Source organism: Procambarus clarkii, chromosome 72 (genome assembly GCF_040958095.1).
Source record: "Procambarus clarkii isolate CNS0578487 chromosome 72, FALCON_Pclarkii_2.0, whole genome shotgun sequence".
In the NCBI taxonomy this organism is placed as follows: Eukaryota; Metazoa; Arthropoda; class Malacostraca; order Decapoda; family Cambaridae; genus Procambarus; species Procambarus clarkii.
This window is the reverse complement of record NC_091221.1, coordinates 27,563,561-27,577,577: the sequence shown is the minus strand read 5'-3', so window position 1 is coordinate 27,577,577 and position 14,017 is coordinate 27,563,561.

Genomic DNA, 14,017 nt, shown 5'->3' with positions numbered 1-14,017 from the left:
CATGAGGCTCTGCCATCTGCCTCATGGGTTAACACTGCAACTGTCTCTTAGTCTGCCACATCGGACCCAATTTCACGCAAATTTGGGCCTAGACACAACCCCTGATGGCAGGAGTGCCATGCTCGCTGAGTAATTTGGACAACAGAAGCGATTAATGGGGGTGGAGGCGGCCGGCCTGCCCCCTCCACCAGTCACTTCTTCCTCCGCTTGCCGCCCAAATCAAACTGACTCTCTGGCGGGCAGGGAAACTCAAATGCCCATATCTTCCCCCCCCCCCCCTACCTTGTCTTGACCAATCAGCATGGAGCCGGCACACTACCAAGATGCTGCTTCCAACCACAGCTCTTCGCGCCAAAACACAGCTCAGAGCAGAGGTCCTAACCCAATCACAGCCTCAGTCACCCTCAGGCGTCCTGTGATGTCACAAGGAGGGGGAGGCCTAAAAGACAGTGGCGTACTGTCTCACATGGTGGGGGAGAGGGAAGGCCACGTTCACCCCACTCTCCTCCACCTCTAACGGTTTTAGTCAAGTATCCCCTTATACCACTTCACTCTCAACTCCCATCCTATTTCACTGAAACAGGAATATTTCTGTAATTCTCTCTACAGAACAATCACAGGCCTCTAACCAGTCCCAACCGATAGTCCTTAACATAAGCTATCATTCAACACCCCACAAGTATATGTTAGTTTGAAAGCTTCAGTTTCTAGAGTTTCCTAGAGCGACTAGCCTAATCTAGAAACTAGGAAAACTAGCTGAGGGAATCTAGATTCCCTCACAGATGGCACTATAGCTGGCACCATAGACCACCTCTTGTCAGATATCAGGAAAATAAGGGAGCAAGAAGTAAGCCTGGGTCGTGTCCTGAACCCTTCCAAGTGTGAAGTAGTCTCTTCCAACTCAGACATCGTAGCTAGAATCAGGTCGGCCTTGCCTGGAGCCCATGTTATTAGGGCCGAGAAGAGCACCCTCCTTGGAGCCCCCCCCCCCTCGGGTCTAACGCCATTGAGGAGATCCTTGACAAGAAAATCGCAGACCTTAGGAGGATGGAAGACAGAATAGGTGACATCGATGCCCACGATGCTTTTTATCTCCTCACCAAATGCCTATCACTTCCGAGGCTAACCTACTTTCTGAGGTGTGCCCCATCTTACGACAGCCGAATGCTTGAAGAGTATGATCTCTTACTGAAGACCATGCTGGAAAAAGTTGTTAACCTCTCAATCAACGAATGCCAGTGGAAACAAGCCACTCTTCCTGTTAGGCTCGGTGGCTTGGGTGTCCGCACTGCTACCCAAATTGCTGTCCCAGCCTTCCTGTCTTCCTCCTCAGCATCAGATGACCTGGTTAAGGAAATTCTACCTGACACCCTGAGTGATGTAGCGGGGATAAAGGACCCCCACTACATGGAATGTGACACGAAATGGGGTGCCATGGCAAACCCAGCACTCAGACCAGCCATGCCGAAAGCCAAGAAACAATCCAGTTGGGACAGCCCCATTATAGACAAAGAAGCCACAGCTTTGCTGGAGGCAGCAACAACCCCCAGTGATCGTGCACGCCTCACAGCTGTGCAGGCTCCCCATACAGGGGACTTCCTTTTGGCAGTCCCTATGTCTGCGACAGGTACACGTCTTGATACACAGGAGCTCCGTATTGCAGTCGCTCTCCGTCTTGCTGCCCCTATCCACACTGTTCATAGGTGTATTTGCAGCGAGGCAGATGCTGACGAATATGGATTGCATGGCCTGCACTGTGGAAAATCTGGTGGTTGGCACACTAGACACGACGAAGTCAATGACATGATTAAAAGAAGCCTTGCCTCTGCTCAGTGTCAAGTGGAGAGAGCCCTGCAGCCTACTGAACCGTGACTCTGTTAGCTTTGCCGGCCGACCAGACGGAATCACACTGCTACCCTGGAAGGGTGGCAGACAGTTGGCATGGGACTATACTTTTGTATCCACCCTGGCAACCACATACATCAACCTCTCTGCCGGCACAGCAGGAGCCGCGGCGACACGCAGAGAAAGAGACAAGTCAGCCAAGTACAGGCAATTAGATCATCGGTATAACTTCGTTCCAATAGGGTCTGAAACCCTAAGCCCATGGGGAGAGAGTGCAAGAAGGTTTCTTAAGGATCTTGGTTCCAAGCTCATTGACACCACAAGAGACCCTAGAGCAGCAAGTTTTCACTTTCAGCGCCTCAGTGTCGCGATCCAGAGGGGGAATGCTCGCTGCATCCTCGGTTCCTGCCCGGCGTTGGAGGAGTTCGAGGAAATCTACAGCCTCTAGGAAGCGAACTTTTTTTTGTGTCCTCTTAATGTTAATTTTTTGTAGAAAATCAGATATGTAACTGTATAACCTTGCGTAATAAAGTGTACACCATAAAAAAAGAGGGGTGGTAGGAGAAGCGATCACTCTTACGTATTAAGAGTTAAATGGCAAGTTTTTCCCTGAATGCTCTGTGTTCCCTTCTCTGAGGCTGTGGGTCCCTATTATTGCACCAGAGGTGGTACCCCCCTATATATATATATATATATATATATATATATATATATATATATATATATATATATATATATATATATATATATATATATATATATATATGCAACAATGATCACAAAAACACCGATCCAAGTATGCAGAATAACCACATATGAAAAATAGAAAATGCTTAACGCGTTTTCGGCTAATTCGCCTTCATCAGAGCAAAGATACATATCTTTGCTCTGATGAAGGCGAATTAGCCGAAAACGCGTTAAGCATTTTCTATTTTTCATATGTGGTTATTCTGCATATATATATATATATATATATATATATATATATATATATATATATATATATATATATATATATATATATATATATACATATATATATATATACATATATATATATATATATATATATATATATATATATATATATAAATATATATGTGTATATATATATATATATATATATATATATATATATATATATCACGAAAATAAACATGTGATTAAAAATGTGACAATGTCAGACCACGGAGGAAAAATGAAAGAGGAATTTCCTTGAGTACTTTCGTATATTAATACATCTTCAGAAGGAGTCAAATACATCTTCACTCCTTCTGAAGATGTATTAATATACGAAAGTGCTTAAGGAAATTCCTGTTTCATTTTTCCTCCGTGGTCTGACATTGTCATATATATATATATATATATATATATATATATATTTTTTTTTTTTTTTTTTTTTTTTTTTTTTTTTTTTTTTTTTTTTTTTTTTTTTTTTTTTTTTTTTTTTTTTCACACAACTACAGTGTGTGTGTGTGAAAAAAATACCCCATAATATAGCACTATTCTCAACAATTCACTGTACCATTACTTAAATTTATGCCAACCCTAAGTAGGGTAGGATATTTTTAGACAGTAATTGTACTGAGGCATGTACAGGTGCAGCGTAAATTCTTTAGACATTTCATAGGTAGGAACTGTTTAGCTAGCACTGTACTAGACAGTGCTGGTGTATACACTTATTATTTCAACTTGTGCTATCCCTAAGTAGGGTGGGATCCATAAGCATTTATTTTGTAATTTTCCATATCATTTCGTGTATATTTTTTGAGGGCTACCAAATGTCACTGTACTAACGAAGGGTGAAAATGAAAGGCTAGCCAAACGAGCACTTTAGTGACATATCAGTATTTCTCAAATATTAGCTATTCATTATTAGGTAGGTAATACAACTTCCAAACGAGGTCGAGTAGCCTAGTCACAATATCGGGCTATTATTTGATATTGGACTCCATCACATGAGTCAATATCCCAGTTACATTAGTAACAACTATTTTCAATGAGATCAGCCTTTAATCACCAAGACGGAAGCGGCAGACAGAATGAAGAGGACTCTTACAGGTCTGTAAGGTCATTTGTCCAGACAAATTAGCAATTGTCAGAATTTGTCACAACAGTCACCTGTTGACTATATTGAGCCTTCAAGTTGCTGAAAGCAAATGCGGACAAATTAAAGAACATATGAATTTGTACTTGTCAAAACTTTACAAAACCTCAATAGGTGAGACTGAACTTGATGACATTGTAAATAATTTGGCCCAGTACAAAGATGATGTACAGGTTAAACTTCAACCCTTTAAAAAGCTAATTGCTAAACATAAATTTACCACAGCCTCTACAACACTTCTAGAACCTGAAGTCAAATTACCCCAGATTAGTTTATCCACATTCTCTGGTAGTTTTTTTTATTTTTATAAAAGAAATATACCAAGTATAGCAAAATACACAAAACAGAAACAAAGACAAATACAGGTACATAATAATACAGAACGACACCAGAACCTAGAAACGCCAGGTACTGAGGCAAACTACAAGGCAAACAAAAAATGTACATTCAGCAATTACATGGACATGGAAAGACACACACAAAAAAGTACACAGATGAAACCAACATACACACACACACTACGCACACAACTACAGAAACAGCACAAAGCAAAAGCACAAGGCATACGAAATACAGTAATATGCAAAAGACGCTCAAGGTGCAGGCACAGTAACAGACATACCCCAAGAAATAAACGGGCGAACAGCAATACACAGAGACGCACGCACAACAAACACACACACCAGAAAGAACATAATAGCATAAACAAAACAGCGTAAAACTACCCACAGAGGGAGTAACTAAAAGTCATTGCAATACCAGTACGGTATTCACTGAAAGTACATTAACACATAGTCATCGCAAGGCAGTACGGTATTACTTCCCCCCCCCCATCCCCGCTGTGTTTAACAATTGATACATAAGAATTATACAAGGTATAGCATAAGACACAATACATAAACCAGGACAAATACAGGCACATAATAACACAAAACATCACCAGAACCTAGAAACGCCAGGTACGGAGGCAAACTACAAAACAAACATGAAAAATGGACATTACAACAAGTACATGGACATGGAAAGACTATACAGTGACTGTGGGAACCGACCTGTGAGATTTATATTTATTTAATTTATATGAATATATATAGAATTTATATTTACGTTAATTTATATACTTCGATAGCAATTTGTATAATGATAAGTGGACTGTATTTCTGCAATAATCTCTTAATCTCACAAATCGATCCTCTACACATTAGGGGGGGTTATTAAATTAATATATATGCAGCCAATCAAACTACAAAATTAACTACATACATTGTAGAGGTTCCTTATCTTATAGTACAGCAGGCTAGTCCACCAGGTATAACTAGGGTGTAGACACCAAATTATCCTCTTTGAGGCAGCTTCCATCACCCAGTAACTGGTGCACAAATCTTGCATCCTCGTCTTGACCTGTCAAAAGTGCGCTAGCTGTGAAGCCAGAATCCTATATATGACAAGTATATCAGAGAAAACACTATACAGTACATGGAACATGAAGACCTGGCTTAATTACCTTTAGTTTGAGGCGATTTCGCGATCTAACCGGGTCACCCTATATCCTGACATTAATGGCCATAAATGAATGATAAACGGGTTTCGGATAGACACTTAACTTGAATTGTAGACATCGTGTTGGAGATGGTACCTTTGGTTTCCATAACACTACGTCCAAGTAAAATTAACAGGAGCCGTATTTGCTCCCGTGTGCCTCTGGTCTCGTATAAACATGCTGTTTAACACTCCATACTATTGACGTTACTGGCCGACATTGTCCAGAATGATAGGAGCCGAATTTGCTCCACACGTCTCGGAGGTGACACAACAATGCTGCCCTCCCTCCTCCTCTGACGCCTGGCTTACATTGTCCAGATTTCAGAACGTGATAGAAGGGTCACATTTACTCTACTTTAATATTGATAATTAAGTTAATTTATATATGATGTTTTTATGATGGTAAAGTCCAAAGACTAATGTATTTAAGAATAATTCCCAGCAGAATAGCTGGTGAATTATAATAGTATGTGGTGATGATATCCCGTTTTCTATAGACGGTAATTCCACTACAAGTTACGTTTTCTATGGGTAACTTGTTGGTAATACAGCAGCAATTATCTGTCTGTATGATATTATTATTAAATGGTGTCGGATTTTCCGACAGTGACACACACTCAATAAACACACACACCAGAAAGAACATAATAGTGAAAACAAAACAGCATAAACAATCCACACAGGGCAAAAGCAACGGCCCACGCAGGAGCCAGGAAAGCATCCCTCATACACACACACACCAAACCGAACACACAACCACAGGAGCAAGCACATACGGGCCACAACAACCACACACACACCCCGCCCAACCCACCCGAGGAGGCCCACTGGAGGACTGGGGACTGTAGACAAACAACGCAGAAACCCCACCCACCCAACCCACGACCACTCACCCAAGAGCATCCCCACGAACATACCCACCCGTGAACCAACCGCAAAACTCGCGCGGAAAAGCACGCTGCACCCACCACCACGTAAACCGCAAACGGCCCCGCAAAAACCCAAAAACCCTAGCAACCCCATAACCCTCCCTCCGACCCACCCACACACAATACACAAAGTCAGCAATGAGAAGACACAATGTATTGCGCACCCGGCGCGATCCCTGCGGAAAAGACAAAAAAAAAACTCGAAAGGCCATCTCGACACCCTGGCCCACAAACCTCGGCCAACACGTCACGGAACCAAGCAAGCAATCCCCTTAACCGCGCACAAAAATAGAAGACATGCAACTGAGTCTCAGGGAGACCACAGTGCACACACGCATCAAAGGCATGCAAACCTAGCATGCATAACCGCGCATTCGTCGCCAATGACAAATACAATAACCAAAACAACAATTCCTGCTGCGGCGCCAGAAACCGAGCTCCCAACGCCGCCCACACCTCACCCCAATCCCAACACGGGAACAAACCCTCCACCCGCGGCGGAACAGGAAGAAATAAAACCCCATATACCGCCTTAACCGACAAGGACAGAAAACCTGGACAATGGCAGACCTCCCGAAGAATGGCCACCGCCCAAGAGTAAACAGGAGGGGTGCAGAAGGCCGCCTCCCGATAAACACCGAAATCCACCAAAAAGCTAAACCTAATAGAGCAATAATAAATACCCAAAGCATTGAGCCCCCCACCCAGCACCAACCCTTGACACAACGAGACCCAGAACAATGCCCGAGCCTTAGTAAACACATCAGGAATATCCACCCCACCCTCCCGTACAGCCAACACCAGCGTCGACCGACGAACCAGGTGGTAATGACCACACCACACATACCGATAGACCTGGCGTTCCAACCCCAGTGCCAGCCGGCGATCCAGGGGAAAGCACCGAGCCACGAACCAAACTCGCGACAAAACCTTGCAATTAACAAGCAGCGCCCGCTGATAAATGGTCAACGGGCGCACAGCCAACAACCCAATCGCAACACTGACACTACGGGAAACTGCACCCCAATTACAAGCCAAAGACCTCTCGTAGGAAGCAAACCAGGTGCGCCCCAAAACATGCAATGAAGAGACAATCAGAAACCAAGACCCCACCCACACCAGGCGAGAGGACCACCCACCGAGACCCAGAAGACCGGACTTCTCACGATTGACCCGGGCCCCAGTGGCCAACTCAAACCGCTCAACCACGACTTGAACAGCCCCAACAGACCCCTCCGAGGCTACAAACAAGACGGTATCATCTGCATATCCGCATATGGGCAACCAAAGACCAGACGGCAACTGGGGAGGGGGCGATCAACGGACACGCCTTGACTGCCCGAAAAAAAGGCTCCTGAAAGATGACATACAGGAGCATAGAAAGCGTACAACCCTGCCGCACCGAGCGACATACAGGGAAAGAATCACTCAAAAATCCATTAACGCAAACCCGACTACAACATTGAGCGTACAGCATGCGCACCCAACGAACAAACATAGGTGGAAACCCCAGCCGCTCCAACACACGAAAACAAAAGCGAGTGACACACGGTCGAATGCCTTCGACCAATCCAAACAAAGCATCGCCGCTGATGAGCGAGAGCCTGACACGTACAGGAGCACATCGCGAAAGAAAGCATTGCATTGCAACAAAGACCGACCTGGAATGCCACAAAACTGCTCCACAGAGACAACAGATACCACAACACTGCGACACCGACCAGCCAAGACCTTAGACAGGACCTTGTAGTCCACATTCAACAAAGTAATGGGCCTCCAGTTCGAGAAGAACCGCAAATCGCCCAGCTTCGGGAGGAGCCGCACAATCCCCACACACTGAGACATAGGCAGAACGCACCCCCAAAGACAAGTACGGACCACCTCCAGAAGAACATCCCTCAACACATCCCAAAAGGTGACATAGAACTCAACAGGAAGACCATCCGAAACCGGTACCTTCCCAGAACGAAACGACCGGACCACCGCAAATAGCTCAACCAAGGAAACCTCTTCCACCAGACCAGCACAATCTGCAATGGACAACCCAGGCACGCACCGACCCAAGAAGTCCTCCGCAAGCGCGGCGTCCACAGCCACCTCCTCATAGAGCGCAGCCAACTCCTGCCGAACATAATGCAACACACCACCCGTATCTGAAACAACGGAACCATCCGGTCGTTGCAGGGCCGTAAAAAGAACAGAGTCTCGCGCAGCCCATACCTTCCCAAGAAGAAACAGAGAGATCCGTTCCCCGTCCACACGCTCACTCACACGAGCACTCACACGAACACCCTCCGCCTACTCACTCCGCAATCCACAAATACGCGCCTTACAATCCACAATCTCGTCAAAACAATGAGCCCCAGCATTGTACCACACATACAACCTCGAAAGCTGCGCCTGTAACAACCGCAGCAAACCAAAGCGCCCAGCAGCCTCGCGTTTAGCCACCACGCGAAAGAACAAACGACACTGCACCTTACACCACTCCCACCACTCCAAGATAGACGGGAACGCACACTGCCGGGCCCGAACCCCGACCCACCAACCCCGAAACTGACGACAAACCCGCGGACAACGCAACAACCCACAGTTTATCTTCCACCACCCTCCACCAACCCGCATCTGACTGGGCACACCAATCCGGACCACCACCAAACTATGATCTGAGAACGCAACCGAGACAGTGCGGAAATCAAACACCGTACATTCCCCTCCAGTGACATACACCCTATCCAGCCGCGAACGCACCCCACGTGCAGCAAACGTAAATGACAACTCGCCCCCAAAGAGCACAGCAGCGTCCCAGAAACCGCACGAACGCACCACCTCCAGCAGCGCACTCGAAACATTCTGAGGACGAGCGCTACAACAATCCCGCGCACTCGTCACACAATTAAAATCCCCCTAAAAAATCATGCCCCGTGTATCATGGCGCAAAAAAGGGAGAAGCCCCAACCGAAAAAACTCCTCCCGCTCCCGACGGCGCGCCGCCCCCGAGGGGGCGTACACCGTCAACAACAGAATGACGACCCCCAAAAACTCCACCCTCACAAATAACACCCGCCCATCCTCGTCCATTTCCATGTGGAGCACGGAGAAGGAAGCCCTCCGAGAAAGCAGATAAGGGTCCCCCCGAAAGGCGTCCTCGGCGGGTTGAGCACCACATGTAAATGCACACTCAAACACTGTAACACAGACACATCATTGACATTATGCTCTTGAATAAGAGCCACATCCACATGTTGCTCCCGCAGAACATCCATCAGGCCCAACTGGACCCCAAGAACATTCAAACCCCGAACATTCAAGGACGCACATACAACAGAGGGCGCCATCGGAACAACCTCAGGACACCCCCAGCCCGTTGCGACCCAACGGCCGCACATCAACCTGGACCCCACGGCAGGCACAGCGATCGACATCAGGCGCCGCATCGAGCTCCGAGGAGGAGCCCCTCCACCGAAGCCGCAGGGCCCCCGCCAACCGGAACAGGAGCCGAAGCCCCACAACTCCAATCCTTAGATAATATGACCACCAGGTCCCGATCACCAGGGGCAACCGCGCACGAAGGGGAGCCACTGGCAGGGGACACAACTTCCACCACGGAGGACACCACAGAAGACGACACGGCGACGTCCACACCCTCATCCTCCATTGCATTACGGTCTTCCACCCACGACCGACGGGGCGACTCAGCCTGAGCTGAATGATGGCGCTTAACATGAGGCTGCTGATCGTCGGAACTATGACCCCCAGCAAGGGGCCCCCCAGAAGAACCCCTCGCGGGCGGTCCCAAAACCGAGGTAGCACGCCCACGCAGAACAGAAGCCTCCACAGCGCGGGGCAATAGTCCACCACCACACCCGGAGACGGAAGCCGGAGGAAGAGCAGGTCCAGCAGGCGGGAGAGCACACTCCAGCACACAGGGGGCAACCAACCCGGACGACATGGCAGGCGCGGGTGTAGACAGACCAGAAGGCGAGGAGACCACTGAAGGCGACGAGGGAGTCAATGCAGGGATAGAGAGCGGGGAAGAGGCGGAGGGCAGGGGAGAGGGCACACTCAACACAACCCCGGCAGCCTCGGGAAGCAGACAACCGGCGGCAGGGGAGGCAGGCATCACCCCAACACAGCATCCAATGACCGCACGGAAGCAACCGGCTGCAGATGCACCTCTGCAACCACCGAATGGAGAACACCCAAGGCAGGAGCCCCCAGGCCCACAGAGCACACCGGTGGGTCAGACTTAAAAGGGCCAGACCAAGGAGAGCCAGGGGGAGCACCCGCTGAAACCGTCCCTGGAACCACACCAGGCACCGGGTCAGAGCGAGCAGGCACCGAGGAAGCTCCACTCTCATCCAAGCAGGGGAAGTCACTCCTCAAAAATACCGAGGGAGTTTCAGCACGAGGAGCGTCACATCCGGCCGCCATATGGCCTTCAGCACCACACTGGAAACAGGTCCGGGACTGGCCCTGGTAAAAGACCCGAAGTGAGAGCCCACAATACAAAAGCCTGGACGGAATAGGCAATGTAACCCGCATAACAAGCGTACAAGAGCCCGTACGGAGCCCGCTCAGCCGGCCCGCACTCAAAGTGTTGAAACGGTGAACCGCTACCGTGCCATACCGTGCAAACCCCACCCTCAGCTCGTCCGCGGGGAAGGTCACCGGCACTCCATGAACACTCACAAATTGCACGGCCCCCGAGGGATCCGAAACGTCTACAGACACAGCCGAGGTAGAGATGGGAACCGACCGGCCAGCCCAGAGAGCCACAAACTCCCGGTACAACGGACCCGAGCGGAAGGACACCGCCACCCGAGTAGGAGAGAGCTTTTCCAGCCCCAACAAATCCTTAACGTTCAGTTTGAGCTCATCAACGCCTGCAAGTTCCACTATCTGCCAGTCCACAGCTCTAGAAAAATCGAGGCACGCCGTGTTAACCCGCCGAACGCGGGAGACACCACCAACAACCAAACCGCCAGCCGGGTCCACCGGCAAGCGGGTGCACCCCACCAAAACCCACACCCGCCTCCACACAACACCAGGCGACAACTGACAAATCAGGGGGTGCCCGTCCAGACCACCTGGTGGCCGACGAGCGAATCCACATATGAATCTGTACTTGTCAGAACTTTACAAAACCTCAATAGGTGAGACTGAACTTGATGACATTGTAAATAATTTGACCCAGTACAAAGATGATGTACAGGTTAAACTTCAACCCTTTGAAAAGCTAATTGCTAAACATAAATTTACCACAGCCTCTACAACACTTCTAGAACCTGAAGTCAAATTACCCCAGATTAGTTTATCCACATTCTCTGGTAGTTAGAATGAAAATTGGGACGACTTCTCGAACAAATTTATGGATGCTGTAGACTCCAAAATTAATATTCCCAAAACAACCATGTTCACTTATTTGCAAGGTTTATTATGAGATGAAGCTTTGAAAGTAATCTCCAACATAACTCTGACAAGTGATGGTTACGATCTAGCTGTTCAACTGCTTAGGAGCAATTATGATAACAATGAAAGAACTATTACTATTTTAGTCCAAAATATTTTGGATCTAACAGCCACTAATAATTCAATAAATTCTCTTCAAACCTTCAGACTAGATCTAGTGTTTACTTAAAGCCTCAAGTCTTAAAGTTCAAATTCAGACTGCTGAATGGGTGACAGAAGTAGTCGCAAGACGTAACTACCAAGGGAAGCCTTGGACAAATTATATGCTTTATATAACAAAACCTCTCTGACCATGACTGAGATCACAGTCAAATATGCAATAAATGAAAACTGGTTCGATTTTAATCAAACTTTTTGACGAGTTGTATATGAAAAGAGTTTTATCTGGTCCAGGTTGCAGCATAAATAGGAAGGGAGAAAAAAAAATTGAAGTAGGTAAAATGGTCCAAAACGATTATCAAACACAAGTGTCAACTTAAATCATGTCTATGACTATCAGGTATCACAATAGCATGTATTAAAAATATATTTTAATTAGTTTTATTAAAAAAATAATTAAGTTAATTTTTTTTTTCAATTTTTTTAATTGGACGATTTGCATGAGACTTATACACCTGACTGCACGTAAGCCTATCTGTAAGGGTACCAATTTTGGAGAAAATTGGTTGATGTCAACCTCAGCCACAGATGGCAGCACCTTAGACTTTATTATTTTCTTATATATTTTCAAGTAACATAAAAGTTTGTAACTCTTTAATTTTTCATTCAACTTACATGAAACTTACACCTTATATGTAGAGTGTATGTCTCTAAAATCGGAAGTTCGTTTGTTTCTTTAAGTTCATTTATTGATTTTCTAATAGCAATAAACATGACATATTTGCATAATTTTTTGGGGGAACTTTGACTAGTTATATTAGGAAAACTAAAGATGTTTTGGAAACTCACAAACTTCAAATCCTTTATTGTATGCCAATGTGTCAGAAAAGTGTCATAGAATGATTATATCTGAAAAGATGAAAGGTTTGAACTCGTTTGAAAATGTGTAATATTCGTTGAAAAAAAATAAAAAAATAAATAAAAAATCTCCCTTTCTATTTAGGCTGCCTTACTGAAACTTGGAATAATTGCAGCCCTTTTCATATACGACTAGTCGAAAAATTTTGGTTGACATTGAACAACTTTTCCAAAACCATTTAAATGCCCACTTAGTCAACAGACAGAAGGTCAATCAAGATGGGAAGAGTTTCCAACTCATGTACTAATTCACATCATAAACCTCAACGTACTGCAATTACTGCAGTAAAACCAAATTCCACTAAATCCACTCCTAAATGTAAATCTTGAAATGTAGGTACATATACAGTAAATCTTTCAACCCTGATAGTCAGTGCAGCTCCTACCACTTCTTCGACAATGAAAAAGTGTTTGTTTTGCAATAGTGAACACCTCACTTAAAAGTGTAGCACTTACCCAGATCATAATTCGAGAATTCTTCGTTTGCAAGAATTGCATCGATGCACAAAGTGCATGGGTTCTCATAATCCTGATAACTGTAGTCACCTTATGTTTGTGCAGAAAGTGCAACAAAGGTGCACATCATTATGCCTTGTGTAGAAAGGCCCAGTCAAATTTAACGAATCCTTATTGAGATTCAATTTAACCTACATCTGTACAGTACTGTAAAATACATCGTGACGTAAATGTACTCACAACCGAGTCGGGTAATACCACTACAATGCCCCACGGCTCATTTAAAATTATTCAACAAGGGATCTAGGATTTCCAACTCGTGGTCTCTTTGACCAAGGTTCACATAAAACCTTTATCTCAACAGTTAGTTTAGCATTTGAAACTGAAAACTACTAATCAAGAGAATTGAAATATTTCTGGATTCCTAACCAACGGTGGACCTCGTGACTACCAAGTAGTTAAAGTATTGGTACATCTAGGAGGCTGCACCAGCCCAATGCAAGCAGTAGTTGTGGACAAGATTCCTTCAGACTTGCAGGTTACGGGTCTTAACCATACTGTTAAACATCTCAAACACAACAGCATGAGGCTAGCTGATTATAAAATAAATTCAGACTGTCTCAGCAACATTGGGATACTTATTGGAGCT